Source organism: Dipodomys spectabilis, unplaced genomic scaffold, assembly GCF_019054845.1.
Source record: "Dipodomys spectabilis isolate Male_0828 unplaced genomic scaffold, ASM1905484v1 ptg000269l, whole genome shotgun sequence".
NCBI lineage: Eukaryota > Metazoa > Chordata > Mammalia > Rodentia > Heteromyidae > Dipodomys > Dipodomys spectabilis.
The window spans coordinates 1,859,647-1,877,755 of record NW_024870946.1 but is presented as its reverse complement, the minus strand read 5'-3'; positions in this window follow the sequence as shown (position 1 = coordinate 1,877,755).

Genomic DNA, 18,109 nt, shown 5'->3' with positions numbered 1-18,109 from the left:
TTTAATGTGAGCTTGTTTGTTATTTATTGGATTACTGTCCATGACAGGAATTACTGGGTCATAAGGGAGATCTGTTTAGTCTTTCACATAAAGTCCGTACTGCACTTCGGAATGGTTGAACAAATTTAATTTCCCACCAACAGTGTAATAGAGTTCCCATTTGGCTACATCCACCTTAGCATTTGCTATTGTCAGTTTTCTTGATAATGGCAATTCAAACTGGAGGAAGAATCTCTCTTGTAGATTTGTAGGTACCTTCTAGCTACCATGAATGAATGAATATATGAAACCTATATTGCTCGAGTGTGCATTCCTTTCTCTTAGTATAATGTTCCCAAGCCTTTGATCTTCCTTAAGACTGGTGAACAGTCATCCTTTCTGATGGGTGAATAAAATTCCAGTGTGTGTGTGTGTGTGTGTGTGTGTGTGTGTGTGTGTGTGTGTGTGTGTGTGTGTGTGTGTGTGTGTGTGTAAGATGACTATAGGCCTATGAGTTCATTTCTAAGTCTTCCTTTCAACTGTAATTTTGTAATTCAATAATAAATTTGGATTGCTTTCTTTATTACATTGAAGAATATTGTAGGGATGTTGATGGGTATTGCATTGCCAATTGTTTGGGGGCAGTATTGCAGTTTTCACAATGTTATTTCTTCCAACCAGAAGCATGGAAAGACTTTCCATTTCCTTGAATCTCCTTCAATTTAGCTTTTAGGCCTTTAAAGTTTTCACAATAGAGGTCCTTCACTTTTTTGTTAAATTAATTAATTCCTAGTTTTATTGTTGTTTTGTTTTGCTTAGGTTTGATTTGATTTTGAGGCTAATATATATGAGGTTGTTTTTGGGTTTCAGCCTGGATCTTCCCATTGTTGGTAACACAGGAAAACTATTGATTCTTGTAGGTTTTATACCCTGCTACATTGCTGAAGATTAGCATCACTTTTACTAACTTTTTTGGGGGGGGAAGCTATAGGGTCCTTTATATAAAGTATCATTTCATCTGTGAAAGGGAATAGTTTTACTCCTTTCATATTTGGATCCCTTTTATATTTTTCCCTTACCTATTGTCCTTGCTAGAAAGTCCACTACTATATTGAAGAGTAGTAGAAAGAGTGGACATCCTTTTCTCATTCCTGATTTTAATGTCTTCATGCCTCCATCGTTAGGTACATGCTTATTTTCTCTTTGTCGTATACATACTCTGTATTATACTGAGGAAAGTTCCATGAGTTCCTAGCTTCTCAGACCTTTCAATCATAAAGGGGTATTGGAGTTTGTTAAAAGCTATTTCTACATCCATATAAACAATCATGTGGTTCTTGTCCTTGCTTATGCTGATGGTGTGTGTTATGTTTATTGACAAGTATATTGAATCCAGCTGTATCCTAGGATGAATACTGTTTGATCATAGCATGTTTTTTTTGTTAATTGTTGAAGTTGGTTGGTGAGAACTGTATTGAGAAGTTATGCATCAATGCTTATCAAAGAGCTGGGTTCATAGTTCTCTTTCTTTGATGAGTCCCTAGCTGATTTGAGGAAGAGTCTAATTCTAGCTTCATAGATTATGTTTGATAATTCCATTTCCCTTTCTATTCCATTGAAGAGTTAGACCTGAGTATTGTAAGTTCTTTGCAGGCCTTAATTTCATGGTAAATCTATTGAGTCCTAGATTTTTCTGTTATGAGAAATTGTTTATTGACATTTCATTTTCATTACTTCTTATGTATCACTTCTTGGTTCAGTTCGAGTATAGGAAAGCATCAATTACTCCAGGATTCTCCAGGTGATTGGTATATGGTTTTCAAAGTACTCTCTTATAACATTCACAATTTTGCTAATTTATGTTATGATGTCTCATTTTTTCTCTAATTTTATCTATTTGAGTAAATTCTCTTAGGAGCTCTTAGGAGCTGTGCCTCATCTACTCTTAATATGTTTACCTACTTCTGATCTTATATAACCAGTTCATGTTCTTCTTGATCTTCTCTCTGTAAGATATATTTGATTAACTTCTACCCTGCTGATGTGGTGGAGAGTTTGGCTTGGGACCATATTCACTGTTGGTAGTTGTTTGCCTTTAATGTTTGTTATATATCATGCCAGGCTCTTCATTTTATCATATCAACTAAGAAATTTGTGTTTATTCTGACTGTATATACTTTATAAATAATCAATCTTTTCTCTATGGCAGCTTTAAGAATCGTTTCCTTGATCATTAATGATCCTCTAATGGATTATAATGTGGTGGTGGGTTGTTCTCTTCTAGAATTCTGTGTTTGTTCTTAAGGCTTCTCTTCTCTGACTGTGCCTATCTCTTTGGATGTTTGGAATGTTCTCTGCTAGAATTCTGTAATATGTTTCCCATCCATTTAGTTTCCTGCTCTTTGCTTTCTTGAGACCAATCTCCTCCAAATTTGATCTTCTAACTGAGTCGTGAAGTTGTGGCAAGATCATTTCTTATTTCTTGGATTTGTTCTAAATGATTATTTCCTCTTTCCTATTAGACCTACTTGGTCTTTGACCCCTGAGATTGTCTTCTATGTCATCTATTTGCTGTGAAGACTTTATACTTTGTTTTTGATTTCCCTGTTTTATAATTGGTCATTTTTTAGGGCTTCTATCTCTTTATAAAGCTTTGTTTTAGGTCTTGTATTGACTTTCTTTACATATTTTCTTTGGGTGGGTAGGTTGGTAGGGTTGTTTATTTAGCTGTGTCTTCTCTCATATCTTTTAACTAGGCATCCATTTTTTCCTTGGACTCCCTTGCCTTTTCAGAATTTATTTTTCTGTTTGTAGTCTCCATGAGTTATTTTGCTAATCTTTGGTTGTTCGCATCTTGTTCAATAAATTTCTTTGTAGAGGTTTTGTATCTTTCCATTAATCACATTTAAAGCCGTAAATGTAATGTATTTTGAAAACTATCTTCTAGGTCCCTAATTGTCTGTTCTAATGCCTGGTTATTTACTGTGTGAATTATACTACCTTGACATCACTTTTCTTGTATTTTTCTGATTTGTTCTGTTCACTTGGAGGATTTCTTTTGGGGGCTATATAATCTTAATAGGTGACTCTTTATGTTCTTGGTTGATTTGCCATTTGTTGGTTGGATCTTCTGTTGTGATTTGTTTTTGTGGAATTAGGTTTTTGTCTAGACCATTAAGTGTAGGAGTAGAAATCTATTGTGGTGAGATGTAGTGATGTTAATACTAGCGGTTCCAGTGACAGTTTGGGCTGCCCAGTGGTATCTTGAATTGTCTCTGAGTATGGCTGTGGCTGTCTCCGATGTACACTTCTGTTCCTGCTTTTGTTTCCCATGTGGAATTTTTATTTCCACACTGCAGCTGTGCCTTTAAATATGTTAGCCAACACAGTCACAGCAGTCACCTGCCTGGCTGGACACCTTTTCATATATTTCTGTGTTCTTGTGAAGACAGTATAAACTCTTCTTTTGAATTGTATATCTATAAATAGTTATAACTGACTGGGTGTGACTTTTTAGAAGTGGAGTACCTGCTAGGACTCTAATTCTCTGTTTCATTAGAGAGCTAGGGGAATTTTATGTTGTTATTTTGCCATTGTTTTTCCAATTCCTCAGATATTTTTTATATATTGTTGATTTTTTTCACATAATTTAGGATTTGTGATGGTTTTATCAGGTTATTTTTGAGGTTTTTGTTTGTGTTAGTTTGAAATAGTGATTTCAGGCTTGTATGAAGAGACATTAATAATATGAAATGTATGTTATTACATTGAAAGAAAGAGAGGAGACATTTTAACCTATTTGCTACAAGTAAATTAATATTAAGCAAAGTTAATTAAAATAATTACTTACTCTTCAGAAGATGAGCATAGTACTCTTGAATATCTTCTTGGAGAAAAAGACTTTAGACTCATTACAACTAAAGTCTTACATTGAAATTACTGGCTAAACTTTCTTCTTCAGAAAGGCAAAAGCTCCATTTCTTTCATATTAGTATTATAAAATCATAATATCTGCATGTTGAATTGTTTTCCTGTGCTATTTTCAATTCCATTCCTCATCCAGTAGGTATCTAGTGCTTTGAATGACCAATTCCTTAAAATACCTATATTGCTTATATTGTGATGTAAATCTCAATAATATTAATGTGAATTTATCCCTGATTCTCATGTGGAGCTACATTTATATGAAATTTATGCAGTTTCAACCAAGATACATGACTATTTCAAAGTTTTCTGTTTTAATCAATAAACCCATTCTCTTTAGAAATATGTTCTCATCTTTTATATTGCTCCAGCATACATCATGTATTATTAGTTCTTTTACTGAAATAAATATAAACTATGGAACATGAAGACAACTGCCCCCCCTTATCACTTTAAAGTAAATCCTTGGGGACTATATTATATTTAAAATTAAAAAAGTGCAATGAACTGTTTATACATTAATAATCTAATGGTTAAGTCAATGAGACACTAGAACTACCATACCACATCAAGTCAGAATTTACTTAAAGGCACCAAAATATTAGTGTTCATGAATATCACTCAGTTTTAGAAAATGAGTAGTCACAACAAAGTTTATATTATATTTCAAATTTAAAAAATGAAAATTAAACCCAGATTTGTTGTCAATATCCTGTTTCCAGGAATACATTTATTCAGCAAACAGAGAAAACAAAAATAAAGATACGTCACATAGATGAAAGATGTAGAAGCAGACTGTTTTTCCTTAAGATGATAAGGACATGCAAACTATGTGATTTATTCAAAGATACTATAAAAATTTATAAGAGGATTTGTGATCAGAAGTGATGGGTAAACAAATAGCTGGAAAACTGTATATGTAAATTGAGCTTTCAATATAGGCTAAGTTTACAATAAAAATGATCCAACAGACGATGATTTTATATCTTTAACACACATCCAGTATTCCACATTTTCCAACATACGCCTGTCCTCTTACCTCAGTTCCTGATCAATAGTATTCTAATTTCATGATGTCAATTCCTATTAATATAACAAAGTGGGGTTTTTTTGGTTTCTAGATCCAATAATAGTTTCTAATAGTTTCTAATAGTTTCTAATAGTTTCTAATCCGAATAATAGTATGAATTCATGGAGTTTGACTTGAATGTCAAGTTTGAGGATACTCTATTCAGGGTATTATTAATTGGCCTGAAGCAGCCAGGTACATACTATGAATACATAAACACAGTATACTAAAAGCAGGGGATTTGATTTCAGAGTAAGATGCAGGTCCAGGCAAGGTCCTGAAAAAATGAAAAACCAATGGAGCAAACATCAATCAATTATCATTACCAAGGAATTGAACTGTTCTCTTATGTGCCTGGGTGGCAGCTGTGTGTGTGTGTGTGTGTGTGTGTGTGTGTGTGTGTGTGTGTGTGTGTGTGTGTCTGTGTCTGTGTCTGTGTCTGTGTCTGTGTGTCTGTCTGTTTCTGTGTCTGTGTGAGTGCTTTTAGGGAGAGAGAATTTAAGTGTGAATTCCATATTTACAGCCCATAGAGCATTACTTGTTAGGGAGAAGGTGCTCATATCAAAGTTCTGATACTACTGTCATCACTTTTTACTTTGAAAAACACTTGCTTAATCCTACTTAAAAAGAGAAAAGTAAACTAACATCTTACATGATTGTTTTGACAATTGATTGGTTTATTGAAGGCCAAAGGGAGGAATTGCAGAGTAATATAATCTTTTTCCTCTCTCCTGAATATTACCCAGCAATAGCAGTGATTTCAGGAGTCTCCTGCTATGTACTCACAGCTGACTTACTAATATACTTAATAATATGAAACATATGATAGAGAAATAGATCAGCCAGCAAACACAAAGAACTAGTGATGAGACTGAACTTTTGAGCAGGGTTGGCACATCTTTTAGGAATGTAAACCCTTCATATGAACTTCAAATTTTGTGGATTTCTCTGTGTGATTAAAAGGTTAGAAAGTGCTGTAGAAATGAGAATTCCTGTTCAGCCAAGTAGAAATTGCTCATGATCCCATCCTCAGGTTACAAATTTCCATTTCATAAAGAATCTCTTTTAGAGTGCAATCATTTAATATACTTCAACACCTCATCCTTCCCTGTGGGAGATAGGAAGAAAAATAATTTTGTTTGAATATTATCTTATGTAAGTTTGTGTGCATGTGCATGATTTGTATGTAGTTAGTATTAACTGTAAACAGGAATCATGTCACAACAAAAACATAATTAAAATCACATAACAAGGTTACCAGTCATAGCATTTTCTTCATGAAAACATACATTAGATTAGTTGCAGAATTTCTATTTTGAGATAAACTTTATATGAAAGCATAATGAACTTTAACTAAGGGCTGAAATATTTTATTAAAAATATATTTCTTAGAGATATTTTTGCTGCATAATTTTAAGAAGAAAATGCCCCAAAGTAATCATTTTTCTTAGTATGTTCCTGTTTCCATATGATTAACCTCTAAATTAGAAATCCAGATATATGATTTGATTTAATTTAACCACAAATATTATTGAGTATAAGGACCTTCTACTCTCTATATTCTTCACACTATGATCATTAAATATGGTGAGTTTGAAATAATTAGTCTCTGTGTGAACTATGTTAATATTATTTACAATATGAGTGAAATGTTTAAAAAGTAGTATTTATTATAGTTTAATTGCTCTGAAGAGAAAATGAATGATATAATCAAAGGCTAAAAATGATTAGATTTAATATTTAGAATTCAGGACATGTTTTTGACCACACTGCTTACTGGAGCCTTCACAACAACCTGAGATAATTTATATTAATGAAGCAAAAAATCCCACATGTTAGACATTTGTGAATAGAAAAACCATATCATTCTGAATATATAGATCTACATAACAAACATAGAAGATTTAGCGTATAAATACCTGTATATACTAATACATTTAATTGCAGGGAAAGTACTTGTACTGAAAGGAGATAAAATTGCATTTATTTTGAAAAAGTAGACCTAAGTATTCATTTGAATAAAAGATAATGTTTAAAACATCACTCATTCAAGAAATAAGATGTACAGTTAGTTGTTTTTCATGCCAATTATTATCTCTAAACTTAGAAAAACTAGATTTGTAAACTGAAAGCAGTGCTTTGTCGGGAAAGAGACATTTAGTTTCTTAAAAGTCATGACTATTTTTTCTCAAACAATTGCTAAGTAACTGATTTACATTTTTATCATGGAATCTTTTTGATATATTTTCATTGATTAAATTAAATAATAAATTAAATTAAATAATTAATAATAAATTAAATTATGCATGAACAAAGTTTATCTAACACAATTATTTTATTCACAAGACATATCATGGCTCTCTTAACACTAGAAGGCAGTATGTTATTTACTTATTAATTTTTAGTTATTTTGTTAATGGTTATTAATTGTTAGAAGAGGCAGTTTCTTTATGCTCTTTCCAAAATATATTTAATGCATTTGATTGTACTCCCTGTATTTCCTTTTCATTATTCCTTCCTCTAAAGATCTTCTGTTTTTCACATCAAATTACATCTTCATATATGCACATATAAGCTAATTTGGAAGATTTAAGGTGAACTGCAACTTAATTCAAGATGTGCAGTGGATTAACGATGAATAAAAACTTCAATATTTTGTTAATTTCTGAATTACTATATAATATATACAATATAATTACTATTATGGTTAGGTTTAGGATCACAGACAGAATTATAATTAGGGTTAGAGAAAAGAAAATTTAGGTTCAACACAAGATGACCTATTGCAACAATGATACTCACAGCACACTATATTGAAAATGAAATTTACACCAAGGGGAGGGAGGAGTTATAGTGGGAGACCAACAAAGAACAAGGCAACAATGTTCAACAAGAAATGGACTCATTACCTTACACATGTAACTGTAATCCCTCAGTAAGCCTCTTTACAATAAAATAAAATTTTAAAAAATAAAGTAAAACAACACCTGACAGGAAATAAACACTTTAAAATTTTTAGTTTCAAAGTGCAAATAAAATTTAGGCCTACATGCCTAGCAAGAGTTAGGATAAATGTGAAATAGAGGCTTGCTATTAACATTATGATTCAATTATCTGTAGGTTTAGGATTAGGAATGGTTTAAATGTTAAGTAAATCTGAACTTATTTTAAGTTCTAGGAATTCAGGAAAAGCAGGGATAATGGAAGTACAGTGTATTTCATAATATCAAGATTTGAGATCAATCGGTATAATGATTCCTGTTATGGAACAAGATAGATTCAGAGTTAAGAGTGAGAAAATCTGTAGGGTTTAGGAAAACCTGCAATTTATGTGAAGAATTACAAGTGGAATTTCAGCTAGGATGACACAGCAAGCATTTTACATAAATTTTAGAATTGGGATACCATTAGTGTCAAAGTTATCATTAGGATTCTAGACATGGTTAGGGTTAGAGTGTAGGAGAAAAAAATGATGCTCAAATTGTAGGTAAATTTTAGAATAAGCATGGTAAGAATTAGAATGAATGTGAACTAGAGTATTGCTATTAATATTAGAATCTACTTACAATTAGTCGTATGGTTATTCTCAATGTTCCAGTTAAGAAAGATTAAGTTTAGGGTTAGAAAATGACTAAGATATTGGGAAAAAATTGAAGCTTATGTTTGGAAGGTTTATTTGAATGAAGTTAGGATGAGTGAAAATTAGTTTACCTGTGTTAATGTTAGTATTGACATATAATTTTACTAAGATTAAGGTCAGTATTTTGTTCTGATTATGATTACTGTTATGAATAGGAAAGTTTTTACTATAAAATTAAGTTTCCAATCCAGGCACCAGTGGCTCTCGCCTTTAATACTATCTACTCAAGAGGGTGAGATCTGAGGATCACAGTTTAAAGCCAGACCTGGCAAGGAAAATCCATGAGATTCTTATCTTCAATAAACCACTAGAAAACCGGAAGTGGCGCTGTGACTCAAGGGGTAGAGTGCTTGCCTTGAGCTGAAGAGCTGAGGGATAGCGCCAAAGCCCAGAGTACAAACCCGATGACCGACCATAAAAAGAAAATTCAGTTTTCACTAACAAGTAGAAGCAAAAATGTGACACTGAATAGTAACTAGAGCATTATCATTAAATTTATTTCTCAGTGATAATTCTTGTAATGATTAATGGGAGTTTTCCAGCCAAGTTTAAGTTGAGAATTAGCATTAAGTAATGGACAAGATGGTAAGTAAATCTGAAACTGTTTTAGGGAACAGTGGTTCAGGAAAAGGTAAAATCAATGGAAACTACAATGTCTTTTCTGATAAGAAAATGTGAGGAAAAGTAATATAATGGATCATATTAGGGAACAAGATCACTTCAGAAGTAGAATCAGGAAATTTTTGGGAATAAGGGCAAACTGGAACTCATTTCCAAAGGGAAAACTGGAGTATTCATTAGAATGAATAAAAACTAGAGTCTTTTTCTTAAACATTAGAATTGTACTATCATTATGGTGAAAGTTAGGTTTCAGTTCCAGCTGGGGTTAGTATTAGTATTAGGGAAATGGAAAATTTAGGGTCAAACTGAAAGTAAATCTTTGAATAACAAGTCAAGTTAGAATTTGGATGTATGTGAAATAGGAAACTGCTAATAATGTTAGGATTAGGGTATGATTAGTGTGAGGTTATCCTGAATGTTCCAGTTAGGTTCGGGTTAGAAAAATGGCAAGATATTGAGTAAAACTATGAATTACTTTAAGAAAGATGAGCTGAATCAAAGATAGGATGAATAAAAACTTATGTATTTGTGTGGCCTTTAGAATCCAAAGGCAATTGGTTCTAGAGTTAGGGTTACTTTTCTAATTTATGAACTAATGAAGTAAAGGCACAAGTCTTTCTTTCTTATAAACCAAGACAGTCACGATTTTGGGGAACAAACTCAATTTTCTACATGAAAATATGTCTTAAAATATTTTCCAACCAGGATTAAATAATAGTAAACAGGATGTCATTTGTTAAAATTAGGTAAGTTAATAATGCAACTTTCAAAAATATCCAAACCCATAGTCTAGAAACTCAAGCATGTTATTGGGAAAAGAGATATTTTACTTCCTCTAGCAGGGAAATTCTGTGTGTGTGTGTGTGTGTGTGTGTGTGTGTGTGTGCACCTACCACAGGTCTTCAACTCAGGTCTGGGTCCTGTCATCAGCTTATTCTGTGCAAGGAAGGCACTAAACCACGTAGCCACAGGTCTTCTTATGGCTTTTTAGTAATTAATTTGAGATACATATCTTATGGATTTTCCTGTCTGGACTTAATCTTCTGATCCCCAACAATCCTTGCGTTAGTGTTACTGTGGTGCTACCACAAAGTGACAGTTCACTAAACTGGGAGCAATATGGAAGCACTTGTGCAAGATACAAAGTAACCAGTTCATTAATTTGGTAGCAACAGAGGATCACATTAGATTGCCTTCAAACACATTGTTTCTGATGAGTTTATCTGAAGCCATAATCAAACCTATTAGCTTCACTGTATGAAGTAGCACATATTTGTGGTGTAGAATATGTACAATGAATTAAATCCTGAATCAAAAGTCTTTGCTGGGTTTGCTTTTCAAAAACAAATCAGAAAAAGAGTGTAATTGAAGTGAAGTCCAGACTGGAGGAATGTAGCGAGCAGCAGAGCAACTGCTTAGCGTGAGTCCAACCCACAGGACCATAAAGAAGAAGTAGAAAAAAGTGAAAGTGTAGGAGAAATAGGAAAGGAAAGGAGGAGGAAGGGGTAAGAGCAGAGGAAGTACATAGCAGGAGAGAGAAGAGGAGGGGACAGGGAAAATGTAGAGGAGAGGAGAGAAGGAAGAAGGAAACAGGACCCGGGGGAATTGCCGCAAGAGGGTAGACAGGAGGAGGAAGATAAATGCAATATAACAACAAGAATTTTTGGAAAACATTTTGCATAAGTGATCTGCATGTGCCTGGCAGGATTATTTTCTAATCAGAGAGAACTAGCAGAGTGACAATATGGGTGATACCTATTTCTTGGTCATTGTATTCTCTTTCTTCAGAGAGGAGTTCAGAAGAAATCCTGAGTTTGGTGTTTTATAGATATTCTTCAGGATTTCTTTTTCATGAATCTAACATGGGGAAGAACTAAATGCAACTTCCCTTAATTAAATAAAGAATAGAAGCTATTTTAATTTGTATTACTGTGCATGAAGAAATCCTGGAGATTTCTGGTTAACACAAAGGGCCCCATGCAAAAATATAGGACAAGAGGAAAGTAAAACTGTTTTTAAAGTATAATAGGTCATCATTGATAAAAAGTTTTAGTGCAGCCCCAAGGCCAACCAAAAAAAACAAAGTTTTAATGGATATTTTTTCCTTTTTTTGCCAGTTGTTCAGTGATGCAGCAAAGCTGTGCCCTAGAGCCCTTTCCAAATCACCACGTTAACCACCATTTCTGTAGTCCCTGTGGGTGTGACTGCCTCCTCAGGTCAGCCATTGAGAAGTGGGGCCCCCTCCCATGTGGCAGATGTGCAGTGAGGAGATGTGTGTGCATGCTCCCTAGCATTGCCAGATGAGCATTGCTCACCCTACCGACCTCTCATCCCAGTCTCAGTTGTTCCATTTCACCCAGGATCTGGCATCCATGGAGCTAGAATTGTGTCCACTGCTGCCCTCTCCTCCTCCAGCTCGGCTGGTACTGGTTTGCAGTGGTCCTGGGTGCAAGTGTAATCCCAGAGAGACACCGTTCTAGGATCACTGCCTGCCCCCATGGGTGTGGGGTTGGGGGGACACCATGTGTCTACAGAGCGCAGCCCATGGGAGAAGGAAGGCTAGGCATGTAATCCACCCCCTTGGGGCCAGGCAGCCCAGCCTTGGTTCACCTCATCAGTCTTTAAGGTGGTCTGTGGATTAGAGCCATGTGCTGTCCCCTCTGCAAGTGGGCTTGTGACAGCTGCAGCAGCTCAGCAACCTGGAGCCCCTTCAGCATCCCCGTGGACCTCCATTTGCTTATCTCTGTGGACTCAGGTACAGGGCCATCCCTACATATACCCATCAGTGCCAGAGGAGCCTGGACTTGCAATGCACCAGCTGCAGCACCAGGGGCCCAAAGCTCCTTTGGCTTCACTTTGTCATCCTTCTGGTAGACATGGGTCCAGCTCTGGGTGCCATTCTGGGGATGCTCCATTTGGAGGCAATGGGCACACCTCCTACCCATGTTGGGCTCCAAATCAGTGCAATGGGTCTGGCCTTGGCAGTGTAGGCTGCACAGATTGAAGGTAGGGTTTGGGGTCTCCCCTGCCTTCCCTCCTGGCTTTGGTACCTGAGGCTGGGTAGATTGGTTTGGTCACTCTGGAGCTTTGTTGTCTGCAGCCCACCACAACAAGTGCTGCCCCTTTTGCAGCAGCAATGTCCTGTCCTCGACCCCTTCAGTGTCACCACACGGACCTCTGATAGGTCTACATGGGCTGGGTGTGGGAGTCACTCCAGGACTCCCATTATGAAGTGCCAGTCCCCTTCATGGTACTGGAAGCAAGAGGTGCCACATATAATTTCTACTTCCTATCATTTTCCTTCTCTGAGATAAACAGAACGGGGAGATATAAATAAGTTTTATTAAAACAAAATATATAACTTATATCACTTCAACCTGTTAAACCACTGTAATATTTTTTATCCAGTAGGAATTCTTTTTGTAATTACTTATTTTACTTTTGAGTGTAACTAATGTAATATATTTTGTGTGTAATTTACTATTCTAGTATAATTTCATTTGCACTACTTACATACTTTTTTTTTAATTCTGAGATTTAATAATGTGGTTTTTGGATAAGAGTTTTGTTGTACTTTTATTTCAGATTGCCATAGTGGCATTGTAAATACAAACAATAAAATCCATTCTTGCTATTATGAAGTCCAATGATTTTGGAGACTCCAGACTCAAGAATATAGCATTATATATCATACAGTAATGTGTATCACTTTGTTTAAAACTGCTCCATAATATAATTAGTAATTTAGGTGTAAGCCACTTCATCTTGCATGCTGGTCCCTTTGGTGAAGTAGGACCCTAGTGTCAGCTTTCCCAACTCAGGCCCTTGTGGGCACCTCTCCTGGGACTGTGGGAGAATATCAGGGTGTAACTGCTGTTGGGCTAGAGAAGCTACCCGGCAGCTGCTGCATGAATGACACAGTGCCACTGACTCACATGTAGCACCCACCTGCCCCTTGGGCATGGGCTCTGAGGATCAGCCCCTGGGAGCACACACGCACCGTGGGGCGGTGACTGCCCACCTAGGAAAGAGTGAAGACCAAACAGAAGCCACATTCAGATCGGCTTGTACAGTATTTATTCTCCATAGAGCAGGGGACAATTCTTCTCCACTGTGAGGAGAAAACAAGAAAGACAGGCCCAGGCAGGTGAAGCTAACTTTTGTACTCAGGCTGACAACGAAACTTTCCTCCATGCATTCTCCAGCAGGTTCAGGAACCCCTTCCATGTTCCTTGTCCATGGAGTAGATGTCAGGGACACTCACGTCTAGTACACTTAGCTGCTCTTTTGGGTTTGTTTGTTAATTAATATAGAGAGCCCCTCCCTTAGACAGCAGAGTTATATTCTGGGTTTTGTAAAACGTCCTGCATCTAAGCATTGCCATGTTTGGTTTTTGTATTTTTTCTTGTAAATTCATTGTGAAATTTGTGTTTTAGGAGTTGAGATGAAAGAGAAGTTGAAGAGGAGTAGAAAGAGCAGACATTTTTATCTCATTCCTGAATTTATAAGAAATGGCTTTAACTTTTCAATAGTAAGTATAATGCTGGCTGCAGGTTTGTCAATCCTTAGCAGAAAGAACAGCACTGGAGCAATATTAGTTCCAAATTTAAAACTCTACTAAAAAGCCATAGTAATATGAACAGCTTGGTACTGGCACAAGAACAGATCTGAGGACCAATGGAATAGGACTGAAGACTCAGAAATGAACCCACTGATTTATAGCCAGCTAATTTTTGACAAGGGAGCTAAAAAACCTAGAATGGAAGAAAGACAGCCTTTTGAGTAAATGGTGTTGGCAAAATTGGTTAAACACCTGTAGAAAACTAAAGCTAGATCCGTATATATCATCCTACACAAGAATCAACTCCAAATGGATCAGAGACCTCAAAATAAAAGCAGACACCGTGAAAACATTACATGAAGGAATAGGAGAAACTCTAGGGCTCTTTTGCATAGGCTAAAATATTCTTAATAGAGAACCAGAAACAAAAGAAATCAAAGAAAGGTTGGAGAAATGGGATTGCATGAAACAGCAAAGCTTCTGCAAGGCAAAGGTCATAGCTCACAAGATCAATAGAAAGCCCACTTGCAGGGAGAAGAGCTTCATGAGTTATAAAACAGACAAGTCTTATATCTAAAATATACTTAGGATTCAAAAACTTAAATCCCCAACAAAATATCATCAATGGAAAAACGTCCCAATAACTACACGTGCTAAAGACTTAAAAAGAAACTTCTTTGAAGAGGAAATAAAAATGTCCATTAGACACATGAAGAAATGCTCAACTTTTCTAGTCACAAAAGAAATGCAAATCAAAACTGAGATTGCTCCTCACTCCAGTTAGAATAGCTATAATCAAGAAATGTCATAACGACAGATGCTGGAGGGGATGTGGCTAAAAGGGAACCCTATTGCATTGTTGGTGGGAGTGTAAACTTGTTTAACCACTTTGGAAAGCAGTGTTAAAGTTCTTCAAAAGACTCCACGTAGAGCCCCCTTATGACACAGCAATTCCACTTTTGGGCATTTACGCAAATGATCACAAAGAAGGTCATACCAAAGCTACCAGCACAACCATATTTATTGCTGTATTATTCACCATAGCTATGATATGGAACCAACTCTGATGCCCTTAAGTAGATGAATGGATCAAGGAAATGTGGTACACACACACACACACACACACACACACACACACACACACACACACACACGTAATGGAATTCTATGCCTCCATCAGAAAGAATGACATTGCCCCATTTGTTAGGAAATGGTAAGACTTGGTAAAAATTATATTAAGTGAAGTAAGCCAGACCCAAAGAAACATAGGTCCCACTGTTTACCTTGTTTTTCCCTTGTTTGCAAGGACTAGTACATGTCTAGAACAAGCAGAGAAGATCAAAGGCTAGATAGATATGAACATATAAGAGGTGTTAGGCGAAATGTACCCCAAGTCAAAGACAAAAACGGTTTTTACTTTCTTGCTTTTGTTTTTAATATACTTATCATGCACTATGTGATTCTGTTGTAGGTTCATCCCCCTACATATAACCCCTGTTTTCACTGTATTTGATTCCAGTGTTCTGCATCTTATATACATTTTTTGTAATTGGAGAGTGGAAGGGATATAGCAGAATGCTGAAATGGGGATGCAGGGTGACCCAATGTGACGATGAGATGTACAGGACACTGTGGAAAATGAATTTACAATGTCAGGATAGAGTGGAGGAGGGAGGAGTTGGACATGTGGTGAGGGAAAAGATGGTAGGGGAAAACCAAAGGAGGAGGTAACAATGCTCGATAGGAAATGTACTCATTACCTAGTCATGTAACTGTAAGCCCTCTATACAGTATTTTTACAATAAAAATATATTTAAAAATCTCTGCCTGGTGTAGATTTCCAGTGCTGCCCTCGACATTGCATTTTGCCTTTTCTGGCTGTGGTTAGGTCTACATGTCCAGTGGATCAGTAGTCTTCATGGAATCTTGGTCCTGAAGTGGGACTTGGATTGTCCAGTGGTATTTGGAACCAGACCAAGGACAAGACAAAACCACTTCCATGGCATGGCTTCTTCATTCCCCATGCAACTAGGATTGCAAGCAGAATTTCTCTGAATTTGACTCCAGAAACAAATTACTGAACCAAAAGGCAAACCACCAAACACTTCTCTCCTCATCCCATTCCTTACTTTCTAACTCCTTGGGAAAGTAGAAAATAATTTTGCAGGTTTTGTCAAACACACAAATTGCCCACGACCTCCCCTGTTAAACTAGGTTACAAGTCACTAACTAAGTCATGTAAACGGATAATGCCATATTCATTATTCTGGACAACATCCTCAGGTTGTTTGATGCTTTAATTTTTTATTATTGTTGTTGTTGTTGGAAGGGGGGCCTGAACTCTGGGTCTGGGCTCTGTCCTTGAGCTGTTCAACTCAAGGTTAGAGCACTACCACTTAAGCCACAGCGCCAATTCCACATTTTTCTGCTTATGTGGTGCTGAGGAATTGAACCCAGGACCTCATGTATACAAGACAATCACTCTACCACTGAGTCTCCTTCCCAGCCCTAATGCTTTAATTCTTTAAAATTTCTTTTTGTCAGTCATAGGGCTTGAACTCAGGGCCTGGGTATTAACATAACTCTGAGTTCTTCAGCTCAAGGGGAGCCCTTTACCAATTGAGCCACAGTGCCACTTCCTGTTGGGAGATAAATGTCTCACAGACTTTCCTGCAAGGGTGTGCTTTGAACGGTGAATTTTTAAATTATATTTCTTCAAGTTGTTTATTGGTGCGTTACAGTTTTTCTGAAATTTAAAGTTTGCTGTAAACATTTGTCTTCAAGTAATCCAACAGCATTAAATATTACATTTAGAAGCTATCCTGTAGCACATCCATTTTGAAATTATTATGTTAAGATGAAATTCTTATTCTTTGTAGAAACAACCCATGAAAGTCCAAATGGGAAATATGCTAATTTCAGCAGCCTTGAGTCTCCTTCCACTTTTTTTTTTCTCTCCAGTATCTTTTCTTTTTTTGGAACAAGTGTCATGGACTGTCCAACTATTCAAAAGGAAGCTCATTCCATTAATTTAGTAGAAAAAGAATCCAGGATGCCTGCATCTCAAGGCTACTTTGATTAAAATGTTAATCTGATAATTCATGCCAGTGAATTTTCAAAGTCATTTTGGTAATTTTTTACACCACTCATTAAAGAAGTTCCAAAAAGCAAGAATCAAAAATCATGTTCTGCTTTCTAAAGTTTAAAAAGCTAGTAATTCAACAAAACAATTCTTTTCTTCCAAGACTCCATGGTGAAGAATTTCTCTTTTATCATAACCCTTACCACTGACCCCTTCCCTTCAAACTTGTAGCTTTATTCAGTTTTCTTGTTCCAGCCTTCATTTTGTTACTAGCCTCAGTAATCTCCTTATGGTATTTTACAATGAAATTCCATTTGTTGTTAGAGAGCTCAATTCATATTGCCAAAGGCAGAATTATGAGCATATCATAGAACATAAAATATTGAGTATCATTAATGTGATCATATGCAACTATTCCATAAACCAATATAAGTACCACATAAATGTGCATCTTCATACGCTTTTTAAAATGGAAAGGAGTTACATATCTATATCATAAAATAATTCAGCTCACTAGTAGAAGAGAATAAGCTAAGCATTTTTTATCATCTCTAATATTCTTTGTAAAATTTTCTTTTCTCATTAACTATCACCTTAGGGCCTACTTTTCCTAGCACCAAGATATAAGTTGATGTCCTTGGATTTTAGTCACCTCTTAGTAACTTGCCTTCCAACACCAGTTATTCCCTCATGTAAAATACCTGAGGAATAACTTGTCATATTGTGCCTGCAAGAGGTGGACCCAAGTCGACTGTCTGTGCCCACTCTTGCTTTGCTTTGTTTGGGAGTGGAGTGGCAGAGACAGTGGTGTCAGGTATCAGGTGGTTGGATCCATGGTGTTAAGAATTGTGGGTACCAGAAAAGAGTAGCAGAGAGTAGGATACTAGGGAAAGGGTAATTGTGACTGTAATTGCTGAGTTGCAGTAGCAGAAATTGGGTAACACCAACAGCTTTACAGGGGTTGGCGTAGCTAATACAGGCATCCAGAACAGTTTATCAGGGACAAAGAATCATAGACAAAATGAAAGATAAAAGTTGTGAGGGATTGTGGGGAACAACAGGGTGACAAGGTCATGGTTGTGCAAACTGGGTACCCAGTACTAGGGTAGAAGTAATTGGCATGGTGGACTGATGTGGTGCAGAGCTCTGGGTTTGACTCTCCAGTTTTGGCTGTTAGATCTTTAGGGAACTACCTCTATCAGCTCATTATCAGTTGTTGTGTTCAGGCACATA